This window comes from Anas platyrhynchos, chromosome 5, assembly GCF_047663525.1.
Source record: "Anas platyrhynchos isolate ZD024472 breed Pekin duck chromosome 5, IASCAAS_PekinDuck_T2T, whole genome shotgun sequence".
Classification (NCBI taxonomy): Eukaryota; Metazoa; Chordata; class Aves; order Anseriformes; family Anatidae; genus Anas; species Anas platyrhynchos.
This window is the reverse complement of record NC_092591.1, coordinates 2,451,616-2,468,348: the sequence shown is the minus strand read 5'-3', so window position 1 is coordinate 2,468,348 and position 16,733 is coordinate 2,451,616. Positions and strand designations below refer to the sequence as shown.

The window sequence follows — 16,733 nt, the reverse complement described above, 5'->3', positions numbered from 1 at the left end:
AAATTGTCAAACTTAATGAACATTCTCATAGTTCTTCAATTATCATCTTCTGGAATTTCATCCTCCTCCTCACACTTTCTTTTTTAATCTTTTTTGCTGTCATTACTTTGACTGATGTAGTCTGGATAGCTGCCTGCCCAGGCTGTATTCAAAGCAAATTGGAGGGTCCTGGTATCTGGATGTAATTGCTGCACGTGTATAGCCACTTAGTGGGATTAAAGGCAAGTAAGAAAAACAGGTGCAGCTGTTTCAGGGAACAAACCTCTGAAAACTTCATACCTTCTGAATATTTAAACCTCAAGCCCTGGCTACTTATTCTACTTGCTGAGAGTCCAGTGTCTATCTGGAACTGAACTCAGCATTGTGCTTAAACCAGTGTGGGGAAAATAAACTAAGGAGTGCCCTCAGCTAATGTTTATCAACATTTAGTAGGTAATGGCTATGTCTCTACATCTGTCCTGGTAATATCAGCACCAGAGAACTCTTCATGAGAGGTAAGTCTCTCACTCTTTCTGTACCATTTCTCCTTTTTTATTTTTTAAAAAGTATGGGTGTCTGTGCAGTCCTGCTCCCTCCTTCCTAAACTTGTCTGGGATTTAGCATTAGTTGAGGAGTAGTTGGAGATACATAGTGCAATGCACACCAGTACTCACCTTGCTGACTGCCCAGGATATGGTATTGGATCCCAGCCTTCAGTGATGTTATGAACTCATTGGATTTGAAGGGAAATCCCCAGTTGTTGAGTGTGGTCAATCTCCATAGTATCAAAATCTTCTTTCCTTCTCCCTAGTAGGAGAAATTCCCATAAACTCTCCCCTACCTGCCGGAACTTCTTCTTTCAGCCTATGTGAGTGAAGGTTGGCTCAAACCCACCTATTTTCATGCTTTCATTTATCTCTAGAGCAAATCCTGGTGCTGTGAGAGGGAGAGACAAAAATCTGGCTGTTCCAGCAGGAATGTGCTTAGAGCATCTTCCCTCACTGTTTGTGTCATATTGTTGGTGATGATTAACAAGATTCCTCAATTGGCATCAATAATTATAAGGCAGCTGTAATCATACAATAAGTGGGATGACAACCAGGGGAGGAGAAAGAGGGGAGACAGGGAGGGAAGGGAAGAGTGAGGGCTCTGCTGTGTGTTATGCTGCAATAACAGAACCAAATGACCCAAAGGGCTTCAAGCAAGAGGCCCTGAGGGTGGTTTGTATCTGCCCAGGCTCTGATTTGCCAGACTGATGCATTGCTTCCCTGCTGTGTCTTAACTGTAATGATATTTCATGGTTGGTACTCATCTCTCCTTCTATTCCCCACTTTCTGTTTTGTCCTTTCCTTTTACTTTTTTCCTTTTTTTTTTTTTCCTGGTCCAATAGTGCTTAAGTCCTATTCTTAGGAGCAGCCTATTTAGAATGAGCTTTAAAAAGGATGGTTAAAAATCAACTTTTGCATAAGCACTTGGATTTTATTAGAGCTATAGCCTATGACAGCACAGGGAAGCTATGCAGTCAAGCCTCTTTTAGTTTTCCTTTTCTCCGTAAGGAACCTACCAGCTTGCCTCTGTGTGCAGTGCTGTTCGTGTTCTCTCTTTGAGCAGCTCTGCAAAGGTCAGTCTTGACCTGTGGCAGAGCAGCAGCTCTGCTTTGATTCTTTCTGCATTCCATGTCTTGAGATAATTTCTAAAAGTCTTGAAGCTATTTTGTATGCTTAAGGATGATCTTTCCAGATCTGATTCAGTGTCCACTGATGCTTCATCACTGTTCTTAAGTGATGATATGAAAATGATATCACATCGTAGGAAATATTGGTAAAGTAGAAGACTTGAATGATTACCCCAGCTTGATTTGGGCAGACTTGTGATACCAATGGTCGAATGCAAAAAATCTCTAAAATCTTTCCTTCCACCTCAGTTTAAGTAAAAGCAGAAACTGCTATAAAAAATCTAATTGTTTTGCATGAAATATTTCTGTATTTCAATATGTTTAGGAATTGTGTGCAAGACACTTGGCTGGTGATATTCTCATAACATGCATTGAAATTAATGCATCGAAGCCTCCCTCTTGAAAATCAGACCAAAAAGGCACATAAAATAGAAAATTTCTACAAAATAAAATACAGCCCCAATAAGCCTTCAAGAAAATAAGTAGGCCACAAAGATGTTTTCTCCCCAACTCTGGCAAAACTAATTAAGCATATTTATCTGACTAAATAGTTTTGGTGTGTTGCAATAAAATGAATTTGCATCACACTGGCCCTCAGTGCTGGTTTATTTTTAGTCTCTTTGCTTGTCTCTCTTATTTCTTTGCAAGAAGCAGAATATTTCCAAGTACACACATTTGAATTTTTGTAGTTTGGGGGCAGCCTGGCTTATATGGGTCTTCTTGCCAAATTACACATTAATTCCCAGGATTTTTCTGATTGCTTGGAATAACAGATATTTTAAAGCTTAACAGAGGAGCTTTGATCAGCTTGACATCTTTGTCTTTTGATAGTCTAACAAATAGCTTGCCAGTTTGTAGGTAGCTTGCCTGAATAGCAGCCCAGCATTGCAAAAGCTGTTTGCTCATTATACTCAGGGGCTGTGTATAATAAGCAGTATATTGAAGTTTTTTCCACATGTTGATATTTCCCAATGCAAACCCAAAGAAACAGCAATACCCCAGGGAGCTGCTGACAGATCTGATTTTAAAATAGAGCTGGGCAAACCATTTGCAAGGGAAAAACAAAACAAAACCAAAACCAAACCAAAACAAAATAAACGAAACCCCCTGTGGTACTACAAAGTGCTGAATTCTGACTATTTGTCTATTAGTGATTTACTGGTGAACTCTTAGTTTTAAACTTATTCAGCAAGTGGTCTGTATTTGGTCTCTGCCTGTGGATTGCTTGTATAAAGCATTTTCTTTAATGGCACTGTGAGCTCTGTCTTTGTTCTTTAAAGAAAGTATCCTTCAGATACAAAATACCCAAACCCCAACTTTTTGATCCCATCATAAATGCCAAAAGCTCCTGAGAAATGGAGAGAAAGCACTAAAGTTGTCTTTTTCCTTTCTTTCCCCCCAACATTTTCATAACTTAATCTGATAACTGCCAGCCTCCACAGAAAGATTTGCTGAGAAGCATGGCTCTTGTGGAGACCAAGCAGCAGGAGTACAACCTGAAAGTGGAGTAACCTCTGCTCTTTTTCTAGTGAGATTCCAGGGAAAGAAGGTGTTAAGCCAATTTCTTTCTGATTCGTGCAGTGGGTATTCAAGCCCTATCTTAGGGGGACAAAAATATGCCTGTCAGAATAGGTGAAAGCAGTTGAAAGGACAGCTGAAGGGAGATCTCCAGCAGCAGCCTGGACATGGTGTTGGGCACCCTGCTTGAATTGACCCTGTTGGGGCTGATGTTGGGCCGGAGGCACCCAGACATCCCTTCCAGCCTTAACCATTCTGAGATCTGTGATTTAAATTCTCCCCCTGCCTGTTCCTTGATGCATACGTCTAAATTTGTGTTTACAAAAGAGGGACTGTTTTTTTTTTTTAACCTGTTTGAAGGAATGGATGTCCTCATAGAATTGTATGCGTTAAATGGAGGGGTTACTGAAAAGTCCTTCCTAACTATATCTGATCTGGGCAGTACAGCTCTGAACTCAGAAGCCATGCAATGAAAACCTTGGAAACCCTACGTCTTTCTCACTCAAAAAGTGAGCCAATTAGCTCTCTGTTCATGCAGCCAATGTTCCCTCAGTAAGAAGTTTGAACATGCTGTTTTTAATGTTCTGGCATGTTTACCAGCCTTTGCATCCTATGGCTTTGAATAACGTCCCATAGCTGGAGAGAGTGATGCTTCCGGCAGATGCATCCATGACACGTCTTGTGATGGCATTTGCCTTGACTGGAACTGAGTTGTCTTTCCTCCCTGTAAACTGAATTGTCTTAAGAACTTGTTATGACTTCAGCTGCCATTACAGCTCTGTCATATTTCATTAACAGGTGACATCAAATTAATGGGTAAAGTTGCAGATGCTCAAGATTTCTCCTAAATTTACTGCCGGTTTCTGTCCACATGATGTGGACTGCCAAGCTGGCTTGAGTACTGACCAAGCTACCACTAGCTACTTAGAACTATTGCATTAGATTAGAGCATCATCTGAAGTTTTATAACTGTATTGCTTTTTTCTTTCATCCATTCACCAATCTTGAGGTTAGTTGGTTGCTATTCACAGCAATTGGACATTTAACTAAATTTCTGCAGAACTAGAACTGATGGGAACTCTTTGACCCATTTTGGAAATGATTCCTTAGTCTATGGGATTGCATAAAGGTAGTTGGGCATATTCTTTGAGATCTCCTTGTGTTTTTGAAAGTATTTGTTGTAGTGTAGACATTTCTCATTCTTTGTAAATGCTTAAAATTCCCCAGAATAATGGTGTAGTGAAATGAATTGAAACAAACTCATTGAAAATATTTGTGTGCTAAACATCACTTTTCACTTGGAAGGCAGGTCTCTGACATGCATTGCTTAGCTGAGTCATTTGGAAACTGCAAGTCTAATAACCAGCTCTCAGCAGACCCTGGTTTCCCTTGTGTTCAAAGAGGTGGGCTGGCTGTTGCTGCCAGGCTTTTGGGTTGCAGTACAAGCAGTCTCTCCTGAGCTGCTTTCAGATCCCCAGAAGCATTTCCTTCAAAATTCCCCCATTTTTTTCCCTCTTTCAGCACTTGTCCATCCTCCATCAGCATCCTTTTAGTTTTCCACTCCAGCCTCCTCTAATAGCCAAGGGAACTTGCTGCAGTCCTGGCCATCTGGATGTTATTTTTTTTGTATTGAAAAATTTGTTGCAAGATCACTTTTCAATTCTCGCACTGTTTTCGTAGTTTATTTACAGATATGGTATTATCACATGCATCTTTCTTGTTTTGTCATAACTTCTACTTCAATGTGAAATAAGGAACTACAGTGAAAACTTGTTTCTTTGGATTGTATATGGATGTGTTGCAAGTTGTGAATGGGGTATCATGTGCTAAGGACTTAAAGATTTGGCAGGATTATATGGCAGGGAAAGCCCTGTATTGTGTGTGGACATATAGGTAGCTGATGGCATTTCTGGTAACCAGAGGTAGTGGTTTCTAGAAGTCCTGAGTACTCTAATTCAGCATGACTAGCTCACGCTTCTGTAGTACTAAGGCTCCCTCTCCAATGGCATTCAATGCTTCAATGAATGCTCAACTTTCCCTCCTTATAGTGCTTCTCACAGCTTCCTTTTCCAGATTGCACTTTAGTCAAATATTGTTGTCTAGTCTGCACACAGACCAGCCCTTGTTGTGCTACTTATTTTCTACACAGCAGCAAAAACTGAAAGCAATCAGGAACTTAATGAGACATAATGAAAGGTGTTTCACAAAAGGCAGACATGAAGTTAGGAGCAGTGCTGAGAGAGGCGCACTGCACATGGACTCAGAGCAGGCAGCAGAGCTGTGGCAATTGACCACTTCTAGGCTTTGCTCTCAGGAGCAGGCTGCTGACCTCGAGCCTTTGAGGTGACTGAGCAAGCTGTTTGGGGCTCTTACTGCTTTTTGGAAAGTGGCTTTTATTCTTGAGTACTTTGTTCCAGGTGTGTGCCACATTTGAGCTTGGTCTGTGTGTGTTTTGGATAAACCTCTAACAAAGAGGCAGGGAAGGTGAACACTGAGCTCAGCTGAGCAGAGGTCATTTGGGCAATAACAGCAAACAGCAAATGGGAGAAATGATCACAGAGGAAATCTGGAGGCTTCACTCAGTTTGGCTTTTGTTTGTCTGTTTGTTGGTTTCATTGTCTCTGGATGTCTCCTACTTAGGTAACAAATTAGGTTCCAAAGTCTTGAAGAAGTGACTACTTGTGAAATGTCACCAAACACTCCTGGATCATTTACTGTGGCTCCAGATCTCACAGGGGAAGAGCTAAAGGCTGCTGACATTGAGAAATAAGGACAGCAAAATGCAGACCACCGGCATTTGCTGAACAACAAGGATAAGGTGAATGATCCAATTGGCTTTTTTATGCTGAGCTAGATCAATGAATGCAGCATAATGAGGGAGCAGCTAGACAAAATGTCCTGCAGAAAGCAGAAAAAGCAATTGAAGACTGTTACTTAGCTGAATGCAGAGGAGCTCAGAAAAGCAACAGAATTTGCTTCAGGAAAATGCTCTTCTCTGAGGGCTCTTCGTGGAGAAAAAGTGGGATGTACCCAGTGGGGTGAAGACAAGGACAAAAAGTCCCTTCCTGGACCAAAGGGCATCACTGAAAAATAGAACAGATCTTGAGTATAAGAAATGCAGTTGTTGACAAGTCAGACTGGACTAGCTGTAATCTCTCCAGCACAAATCTACGTACCTGCAATGCCTTCTAAATGCAGAAAGGAAGCACAAAATGACAACAATACCTTAGAAATCCATGCTTTCTGTCCACCCTTTATCAAGAGGACAGAATACTGTAGAGAAGCAAGGAGACAAGTGAATACTGAAAGGGAGAGTTTTTATAGCACACTAGGCTTCCCCAATGTCAAGAGGACAGCTTTCTGAGTTGGATATCCAGGAACATCATAGTTACGGATCATTCATAATAACAGCATGTTGGAGTTCAGGGACTAGGGCTCTAACAGATATCTAATGGGGTTGCCTAACATTCTTGTGTGCTGCAGTAGCAAGGGAGGACTTCCTGAGCATTTTTCTAAAACATATTTCAGGAAAAAGTTCGTAGGAAGAACTTATTTACTTTAGGAAGAACTTCTTTACTGAGAGGGTTGTGAGGCATTGGAATGGGCTGCCCAGGATAGTGGTGGAGTCACCATCCCTGGAGGTCTTTAAAAGACGTTTAGATGTCGAGCTTAGGGATATGGTTTAGTGGAGGACTTGTTAGTGTTAGGTCAGAGGTTGGACTCCATGATCTTGAGGTCTCTTCCAACCTAGACAATTCTGTGATTCTGTGAAAAACATGACTGGCATCTAGAGTCTCTGATGTGGAATAACTTGCTTCCTTCCATATGGAAAATAAAATATCTTTAAAAAAATAATAGCAATTCTGTACTGAGCTGGGTAAATCTAGGCTGGAAATACATGATGGGTTGATGAGGCTGAAAAAGCCTATCACTGACTTGAAAGTAAGTTGCATTTGGGAACTGATAGCTGTGGTCTTGCTGCATTTGCTTGGTGCAAACAGAATGTGGCACTGAGCAGTAACCTGTATGCTCAGAGCTGTTAGAGAGTGGTTTCCCCAGAGGTTATGGCAATTGTCAACACAAGTTGCTGAGAAAAGGAGCCTGGAGTGGGAAACATTAACAAAACCTGGAAATTGTTCAGCAACTAAATTCCCCATGGTCAAAAAAACCCCAACAATTAAAATAATAAAAGAAAGCTAGAAACCATTACAGCTAGGACAAGATGAGGGAGCAGTGATAAAATGTGAGATTCTGAGAGAGATGATCGCAATGAATAAAGGGTCATAAATCATTTTTAATATAAACTGTGAGTAGTTAATAGGGGAAAAAATGCAGGGATTAATGAAGTATCAGTGATGTAGAGCATTAGTTAAAAAATACATTCTTTTGAAAATACAGTTAGAACAGGAAAAATACCAATCAATTACAGGTTCACTGTGTTCCAGCCACAGTCAGGCTGGAAGTGATGAAGCAGAAGTCACAGATGCAAAGCAGATAGTTGTGTTTATATTGGATAGTATTTGGCTGGGGTCAAAAATGAACACTTCATCCATACATTGGGCTGATTTTGTCAATTTTCACCAACCTGGCTGGCAAAAAGAATAGCAGCCCAGAGAAAATGATTTTTCTTTCATGTTATATCTCTTTACAATGGATCCTTCTGATAGAGTGCAATCTGTCATTACACTAGCTATCTGTTCAAGTGAAATGGCATCCCTGATATGCTGCGTGGCAGAGCGAACATCCTAATGGATACAGAGGTACATTTCCACAAAGGATGAAAAAAAAATAATCTTGAGGGAGTAGACATTCATGTAGCATTTCTTTTTAACAGGATATGAGGTCCCTTAAACTCCTTTGGAAATCTGAGCCAGAAATCCTATGATTTTATGGCTAGGCTGAAGAGATTGAAAAGGTGTTGGCTATGCTGCAGTGGCACTCCAGACATGTGAGGTTCTGGTTGTGAAAGGCTCTGTCAGGAGAGGAAATTAGTCTACCATGCAGGGCATAATTGCATGCTGTGCCATCTGACATAAGTGCATTTGAGGGAGATGCAAGATTTTTGCAGAGATAACAAATGGAATATGAATGCTGTAAATAGAGGCTCTTCACTTACGTGTTTTGTAGCTCATAGGCAAAAGGCATGGACAGACTGGAGAGAAATCATTGGCCAAAGCAGCGTCAAAATGCTGCAGTTGTACTACAGCTTAAAAATTGTCATTTTGCATTCACTGATTAAATGTGTAACAGTGTCTACTGTCAAACATGCAGTTGTGACATGTAATTTATTACCTGCAGGGAATCTATTTGAAAATGTGCAACACTTTTTGTATTATGTATTAATCATATGAAACACCGTGTTGCATGGTGGAGATTAACCAGGGTTTGGTTTCCATACAGAGTCTTGGAGATAAATCTTGCCGTGTGGGTTGTTTCAATTATACAGTGCTTTTCTTTATTTTTAGCACTATAGAAATGTAATAATTTGGCTGGAGGAAGTCCAACCACATTGTAAAGTTAATGAATTTCTTAGCAGATCTTTTTTTAAGACGTTGTGTTCAGAAAGAGCCACTGAGCACAAAATTAATTGGGCAGGGTTACAAAATATCCAACTCAGACATTATAGGAGTCAATGAGAGAGGTTGTGTGGAGAAAGGCTTATTGCTTTTATCTCCTTGCATGTCACAGCCGTATAGCCAGTGATGATGATGCTTTATATTGAAAATTAAAGGAGTGCTTCAAAGCCAATTTAGAAAGAAAAAGGAAAAACTGTTGTTGCAGGACTAAACTTGGTGGGAAACGTGAGTTATGACTGCGGCACAGCCCCAGGGGCTTGCTGCTGCTAGGTGTTTGCTGGGCTGGCTCTGGACCTTTTGCACAGCTCAGGGTGGAAAGTTAGCACAGTGCACGCGTGGTCCTCCTGCTCCCCATGGGGTCAGTGGGTGCTTCACCTTGGGACTCACTCTGCAGTGTCTCTGATACTTCTGCCTGCATTTTACTCTATCTTCTTCTGAAGCTGACGTGGTTCATTCACTGCTTTGGCCTGTCAGGACAAATCTACCAGTGTGTTCACTGGAGGCTGAGATATTTCTGAGTAGAAAATAGCTTCATATGTGAAGATCCCTGTTAATGTGACCTAGCATTAAACATTAAGTCTCTGTCCCTGGAGATGTATTTATCAGCACAGCGAAAGGAGGGACGGGAGTCTATTCAGCCTGTCAGACCAACCATTCTTGCTCCTCTCCCTGAACCACAGAAGAAACAAGGAAGATAAATCACCTCCTTTGGCATCTGAGTGGGGAGCCTGATGAGAATGAATGAACACAGATCTGAACACCCAAGCACAGCCCTCCTGTTCACAAGTACCTGCACAAGCAAACCAAACACAGAGCTTCTGGGTGAGTTTGCCAGAGTTCTTTAATTCTGGTCTTTACTTTCCTTAGCCCTGGCCAACAGCATGCCTGAGAGGTTGGGTTGGGAAGAGTGATGTCTTTACCACCTTCTCATCTGAGCCTTTGTTTTGTGGCAGTCAAAAGGCTCTGCTCAATTACGTAACTGAACAGTAGCCTAAGGGGTTGTGTTCATCTTACTGCAAACAGAAATGCTGTCAGGCATGGCCACACTGACCACAGGAAGCTGGATTATGTGGGACATGGGATGATGAATCTCCACCAGTAAAAAGCTCTTCTTTCCCAGTAAGCTTCCACTTTCAGCACAGTGTCTCCTGATAGCATGGAAACAGCCCTAAATTTATGTGGAACTTGGGCCAAAGTGTTTACCAGACTCTGTTTGCTTAAAAATAAATTAAAAATAAAGTAGAATGTTTAGTGTTTAATATTGTAGTTTTCCATAACATTTGCATACTCATTGTGTGAGTGCCTTAAGGCTCCTTACCAAAGATTCTATGCATTATCATCATACATATATTAACAGTGTGTTTGAACTCTGTAGCAAATTTTAATTTTTCTTTGTCAATATCAATGTTTCCATTGCCTACACAAGATGGAACGAGCTCTGTGTTTTCATTATATTTTTCAATTAACTTTTCTTCCCCTCATCAATGCTGTTGTGGATTAATTCATTCTCTTCACTTTTCTCCAAGAAAAAAAATAATCATTATCTGATATGAAATATTTCAGTTCCATGAAAGAAAACTCTGAAAGAGAAAGCTAAAAATACATAGAAATGTGCCATGTAGAAATGTGCTAAAAAGGCTTTTTATGCCATTTTAATGACCAGTCATGACAGCAGCGGATTGGTCATCTCAGGAAGCCAGATGATTCAATGGTTCAAACAAGCTCTAGAAATAACCCAAATGTGGCCTTCGTGGGGCTACTTAAGACTTACAAAGACACAGTCTGGGAACTTCCTTCCCTCTCTAGGGCACCAAAGGTTTTTGTACAGTTGCCACAGCATTTCAGTGGTAGGTTCATGGCTCCTGGATGTTACCACAGGTCCACCAGCAGAAGGAGAGAACCGCTTTGTTATTTATTGGATAAGTGTAGGGAAAGCTATTTTTCTGCCATTAGTGATGGACAATTCTCCATTTTCCACTCCCAAAAAGGAAACTCCCTTGAACTCCCTTTCAAGGTTATGGACAGCTTTGTTAAACCCTGTGAAAGAGCCTTAGGTTCAGTCATACCTGTAATTTAGTGCTGTTTCTGGGGTCAGTGATCCAGTTACTGACCTTCGGGGCAGGGGGTGGAGATACCCCAGCTCACGCCAGCAAAGTCTCCCAGAGAAATCCTTGTCCTTGGCTTGTTATAGAGGAACCCTCACAGAACTCACCCAAAGCAAGCTGGTTTGGCTGGCTTTTGTTCTCTCTAGATTCAGGTGGGTTGACCTCATTTTTCCCACAGGAGGACACGCTCTTCTTGCCCAGTGGTGTGATTACTGCTTGGGAAAGCCCCTGCACTGTGCAAGTGCAGGACAGAAAGCCCCGAGCTGGTTAAAGCTTATCAACAGCAGTGGCAGGAGAGCAAGGGACAGATGTTCAGGGAGGTTCTAGGACAGGTGAGTAAGGAGTGGGGACCTCAACCTCCTCTGTCCCTCATTTTGGAAGTGCCAGCTGGCAAATCCCTTGCCTACCCTTAGGGTTACTATGCAGGATGTTGTGTGCATGGGGCCTGCCAGGCTTTTGATCCCTCAGTATTTAAGCATTGCCTGTTTAAAAGAGGATGTGGAGTCATGGCCCTGCTCATTTGGAGGGTGTTTTGTTGCCTTCATAGGCAGTTGATTATTCAAGGTCACCATTGTCAAGCTTGCCCTGTAGGATGCCAGTGCTCAGGATGTCTAATGTGGGTACATGAGGAACCAGACAGTCTGTGGGCTTCAGGGCAAAGCACAATACACATTTAACACCAGATCTGGAGCACATCTCTGCGTCTCCTGGGTAATGAATAACCCTCTTCTTGAACATCTGTATTTCTCCCTTCTTCTGTGGTCCTCTGTGATTTGGCTTGAAAGCAAATTGCAGCAAATTAGTGTCCACCCTGCTATGCAAAACAGCCATGTTAATTTTTTTTTTTATGCACAGGATTTTGTGTTTTTTTTATTTTTTTTCAGGCTGGGGGGTGGATGAAGGTTTGTGTTTTTCATTTATGGAACTGTCTTTCTGACAGAGGTCTATGTTTTTAAAGGCATTACATGTTGTATACCAGCAGTGGACTCTTTGAGTAGAGTTTTCAGGAAAAAAATCCGTAGATGAAATAAGCAGCCATTTAATTTATCCTTCACAGTTGTTTCATGTAAATGAAGAAATGGAAGTCTTTGTGAGCCATCAAAGCTGTGAAATAAATGCACGATTAGCTGCATGAAAGTGCTGAAACCCATTAGCACTCATTTTAGAATAATAATGTACTTCAAGTCTATTTGTTGAAATATAAATACAATTATGTGGAAAGAAATTAATGCACAGTATGAAGTTTCTTTAAGATCTCATAAAATGTTCTGCAGTACAAGATTAAATTAATGAAACCATGTTTTTAGAAGGCAAACAATTAGAATGTTGTATGAAAGTATAGATAAAATTTATGAAAAAATGTTATAACATCAGCAGCTCTGAGCATCAAAGCAAACAAACATTTGTAAAAACGGGTCTGGGTGATGGAAGGAGTCTGCGTGTCCCACCTTCAGTGGTGCTGGCAGTGGGCAGAAAAGCATGTGTGGTTGGGGGCAAGTTGGAAATGAGCATGTTTCTGGCAAAGGGCACATTCAAGTTAGTAGAAGTGTGTCAAAGGTAAAGATTAGGCAACAGATTCCAGCTTTTCTCAGTCTACACTTGATATACATTTGGCTCACAGAGTGGGCAAGTGGTGTGTGACTTCCAGCTAGAAGGCTCCCTTACCTGTTCAAAGGCTCTGGAGAAGCCAGCTTGCTGCCTCTGGGACCCACCTGACCTTTCTGGATAGATGCAGTAAGAAGTGAATCTTGCAGCAAACTTTGCCTCTTGTTTGACACCACTGGAGGTGCCTTCATTGAGAAAGTGGGCAAAGCACTTTACGGGCTGGTAACACCACCACCCCCTTATGAAACACTGCACTCCAACCATGTAGGCATTCCCATTCCATCATCTCTCCTGAAATGGGGGACCAAACCAGGAAAAAGTCTAGGGGAGATGAGCAAGAGGCCAGACCTGGATGATGCTCAGGTCTGAAGGACATAAAAACATGCACACTTCACAGCTTGGACACAAGTGCACTTAAGAGGAGGTCACCAGAGGAGGTCTACAAGTGGATGCTGTGGGGAATTCACTGGATAGCTTGATAAGCCAGGGTGCAGCCCTGATGCAGCAGAAAGCACTCAACCCTCTCCAACCTGCCTGCACAACCTGCTTCTTGCTGTTGCCTCATCCAAACTGCTGAGCTGAACTCCTTCCCGTATTTTTATTTTGGATATTTCATGTCAAAATGTTTTGGCTTGCATGGCAGTATGCTTGATTCCCTTACTTAGGAAGAGTTTTTCTAACCTGAGGAAAGCCAGCTGGCCCAGAGAGGTGCAGACCTGTGTCCCATGCCATCAGCAGGTGCTCAGAAGCAAATTCTCAACACGAACATGCTGTGCTAAAACAACAGTAGCAAGTCGTGCCCCTGAGGGTGTTATTGAATTTTCAGTCCACAGCCAACCTCGGCAGGAGTAAGATCTTGGTGCAATTGGCCATGACACAGCCTCTGTGGTCCTATGGACATAGCTCAAAGTGTCAGCCCTCCTTTGCAGAGCTATCAAGAGGCCACATTAGGGAATTCATTTTACACCCTGGCGTTGTCTGCTTGACATCATAAAAAACTCTATGAAGAAAATGAACTCTTCTTAAAAGAAAATTAATTATAGTCATGGCATCACCTGAGAGAATATTCAAGTCACAGGAGGAGGGGAAACGGACTTTAGTCTGTTCAGTGACACAGCTAATTCTGCTTCAGCCCCACGAGTTGGTGAGTTTATGGAAAGAAGGATCACAGTCCAGGGAAGTGCCAGAGCTCCTCATCTCTGAGCATGCAGTTAATGTTTTCTGAATCAGCTGGGTTGTGTATGAACTTAAATACACGTGTGCTTTTGCCCTTGGTGAGCCGGCACAGCACTGTCTGATTCTGACAGTTTGCCAGCTTAGTTAGCTATCCCAAGGAAAAAGGGAATGAAGGAAAATTTGAATAGTAAAATCACTGTGTCTCTCTCTCTTCTTTCCTCATAATGGCAGGAGAACTCACACCACATTTACCAACCATGGCTTTCTCAAGCGCTCCATCATTTTGTATCGACTTTCAGACATGAAGAAAAGATCAGATGGCAGGACTGGTCTGTTAATGTTGTAATAACTTATACCTGAATTGCCAAGAAGAAATGTGGATATAAAAAACTGCATGTGATAATGGCATAAGTATGGCATTTCTCATCTTTTTTTATTTTTCATAATGAAATAATGTAGTAATTTTAATAGGAATGTGAAATGTTTTTTGTGCAGTATAGAAAGTTAATGTATTAGTCTTTTGCCTGTTTACACTAAGTTTTAATGTGTCCTAGGACACAAACTGCATCAGGGATCTGTAGAACTGGTATTTGTGCCAGCTAACTTTAGCCATCTGAAGGACATTTAGCTGAAACTTTGAAGCTTAGCCTTGCAAAAGCCACACATTGTAATTCCCTCCACAGTCACATAGAGAAATAGAGATGAACACTTCCAGGAAGTGAGAAATCCTGCACCCAAGTCTAAATTTGCTGGGTCACCTTCTGGAGGCACAATGGACAGACAGCCAGTCCAGAGCAGACGCCAATGTTCAAACAGCTTCAGTTGGAAGACCCCAGTCCAGTTCCCAGTGCAGCTTTTGATCAGGTTAAAACTTTGGTGCATGGCCATTACTAACGTGATTCTGCCTAAAACCGAGACTCAAACCTTGACCTTCATTGAACCCACTTCTTTAGATGTTATGGGCATGAATAGATTCACCTTTGCTATTCCTACCCTAATCTCAACCTGTGGAAAAGTTCAGCTTGGAACTTCAGGTGTGTCTTCAATAACAACCTGATGGAAATTCCAACGTCTCATCTCTCTGTTCTCTTGACTCAGCCTGGACATTTTCTATGACTTAAACTGCATCATGGAAGCATGCTAAAAATTAAAACAAACCTGAATGTCTGAATTGTGATCCAGAGAAAATCCATCTTTGTTTTCAGAAAGCTCTTTTCCAATAGATCAAGTGCTGTAAACACACAGGAATGCACATGTACAATTTAGTGAGGAGATCTTAAAGGTTGCTGAAGGTCAGGCAGTTTGGGGAACATGCTGGGCAATGCTACACGTGTCTGCTGGCAATGGAGATGTTCAGGGACTGGCTGAAACGTGTGTGACCGACAGCTGTCCCTGCACAGACGCCTTCTGTTCCCAGGCCCCCAGCCACTGATTTCAGATCAAACATGGAACCTGAAAGCCTGGTTAGCATCTCCAGGGAACGAAGTCAGGCATTTAATTAAAGGATGCCAAGCCCAGTTCAAAAGGACTCTGTGTGTTCAGAGATGCAGCACCCAGCAGACCTTCTGGAGGCTGCCCAAGAAGGCACAGCTGTGCACACCGAGAGCTCAGAGCCCGCGGCAGCTGGGCCAGGCATGCAGTAATACTGAGCAAGGCATCTGTAACTGTGTGTAAGAGCTCTGCAAATAGCTAATATACTCCGGGGATTTTTCACGATGGCTTGTTTTTGGTGCACAAATGCTGGCACGCTGCTCACGTGTCATGCAGGAGGAGCTTTTCATTTTCCTCCTTCGGTGGCATCACGGGGCTGTTGAGAGAGTGGTTTTGTAATGACACTTGGGCTGAGCTAGCCTTCATATGTGTCATGTAGGGAAACGTCTCGTGCTGCAAACATGCGTCTGTCCCGGCTGTCATTTGTGTGCCACAGCAGCACAATTTGCTCGGAGTTGTTCCCAGCAGAGGGTCTTAAAAGCACAACAGTTTAGCAACTGCTATGCAGTGATGTGATGGCAGTTGCAACATCATCACTATTGTTGAAAACACAACAGTAACACTTCCAGAGTCCCCAAGGAAGAGCTGTACTATTAGGGTTTATGCCTGTGCACACATTCCACTTTCACACAAATGCACAGAGTAAGAGGCGTTGCAGACCAAGCAAATTGGACATTATTCTCACTGTACAGAAGGGGTGCAAGCACATCAAGTGACCTGTCTGATGTTATACATGGCATCTATGATAAAGATTTATTGCAACTATAAAAGATTTATCGCAGGGGGAAGAAATTAAATGGCACCCTTCTTAGTGAAAGCAAGATTAAAAAAAGAATGGGCCTTGGGATGAAGTCAAAACTTAGGGGGCAGAGTGAGTGCCTTCTTGCTTCTGTATTAAGGATATTTTTGGCTGTCAAATATGTTCCCCCTCATGCTACCTTCTTCAACGGAGATGCTTTGATTTGTTTGTTAAATTTAAGACTTCCTTCCTGGGCTGTGCGTGTCCAAAGAACAAGAGAAACTGCTCCCACTTGGCCATCTCTGGACAGATTTTCAGCTGATGAGAATACTTCTGGGAATGGAGAGCTGATCCTCCCCTGGGAAAGCCAGTCTGTAGAAGCAGCTGCAGCTGGTGCAGAGAGTCTGCAAGAAGGTGCAGCTCATCTCTATTCTTCTGACATTTCCAGGACACTGCATTGACTTTTCCCCCAAGGCAAAGTGGCTACTGACATGAAAATTTGCTTAATCAGGCTGCCATGCTAGGAACCAATTTTATTTGAAATCCTTTTAATTCAGTTTTGTACATGCAGCCTTAAGTCCTCATGCTGGTTAGCAGAGAGTGTTTGGATGCCCCTTGGCAGCTTGTTAATGCTCTGTTAATGCCAATTACAGCAGACCATAAGTGCAGAGAATCAGGGTGGTTGCTCTAGCATGGAAAGGGGAAAGGTTGGAGACACGTTTCTGACTGCAGCCACAAAATGCAACAAACTTCTCTTTGCTGAAGGGCAACATATAATGAATACAGAGAAACCAGGCTGGCTTTTAATTGCTCAGTCTGCAAATAGTGCCACGTGCGATGGGAAAGGTTCAGATTCATGTGCAGGCACA

The 16,733-nt window shown here is 42.2% G+C and overlaps 1 long non-coding RNA gene across 3 annotated transcripts; it reads left to right on the top strand.

Annotated features, from left to right (window-relative positions):
• Positions 1 to 264: 264 nt before the first annotated feature.
• LOC106020160 (uncharacterized) lies at positions 265 to 16,306 on the top strand. 3 transcript variants are annotated; one of them, XR_003497758.3, is made up of 4 exons: positions 265 to 494; positions 9,429 to 9,570; positions 12,475 to 12,587; positions 13,866 to 16,306. It is a non-coding gene; the product is annotated as an uncharacterized lncRNA (long non-coding RNA). The 3 variants fall into 3 exon arrangements; XR_005266410.2 differs by lacking the exon at positions 12,475 to 12,587 and having other exon boundaries at positions 269 to 494; XR_001195573.5 differs by lacking the exon at positions 13,866 to 16,306 and having other exon boundaries at positions 270 to 494; positions 12,475 to 12,860.
• Positions 16,307 to 16,733: the final 427 nt, after the last annotated feature.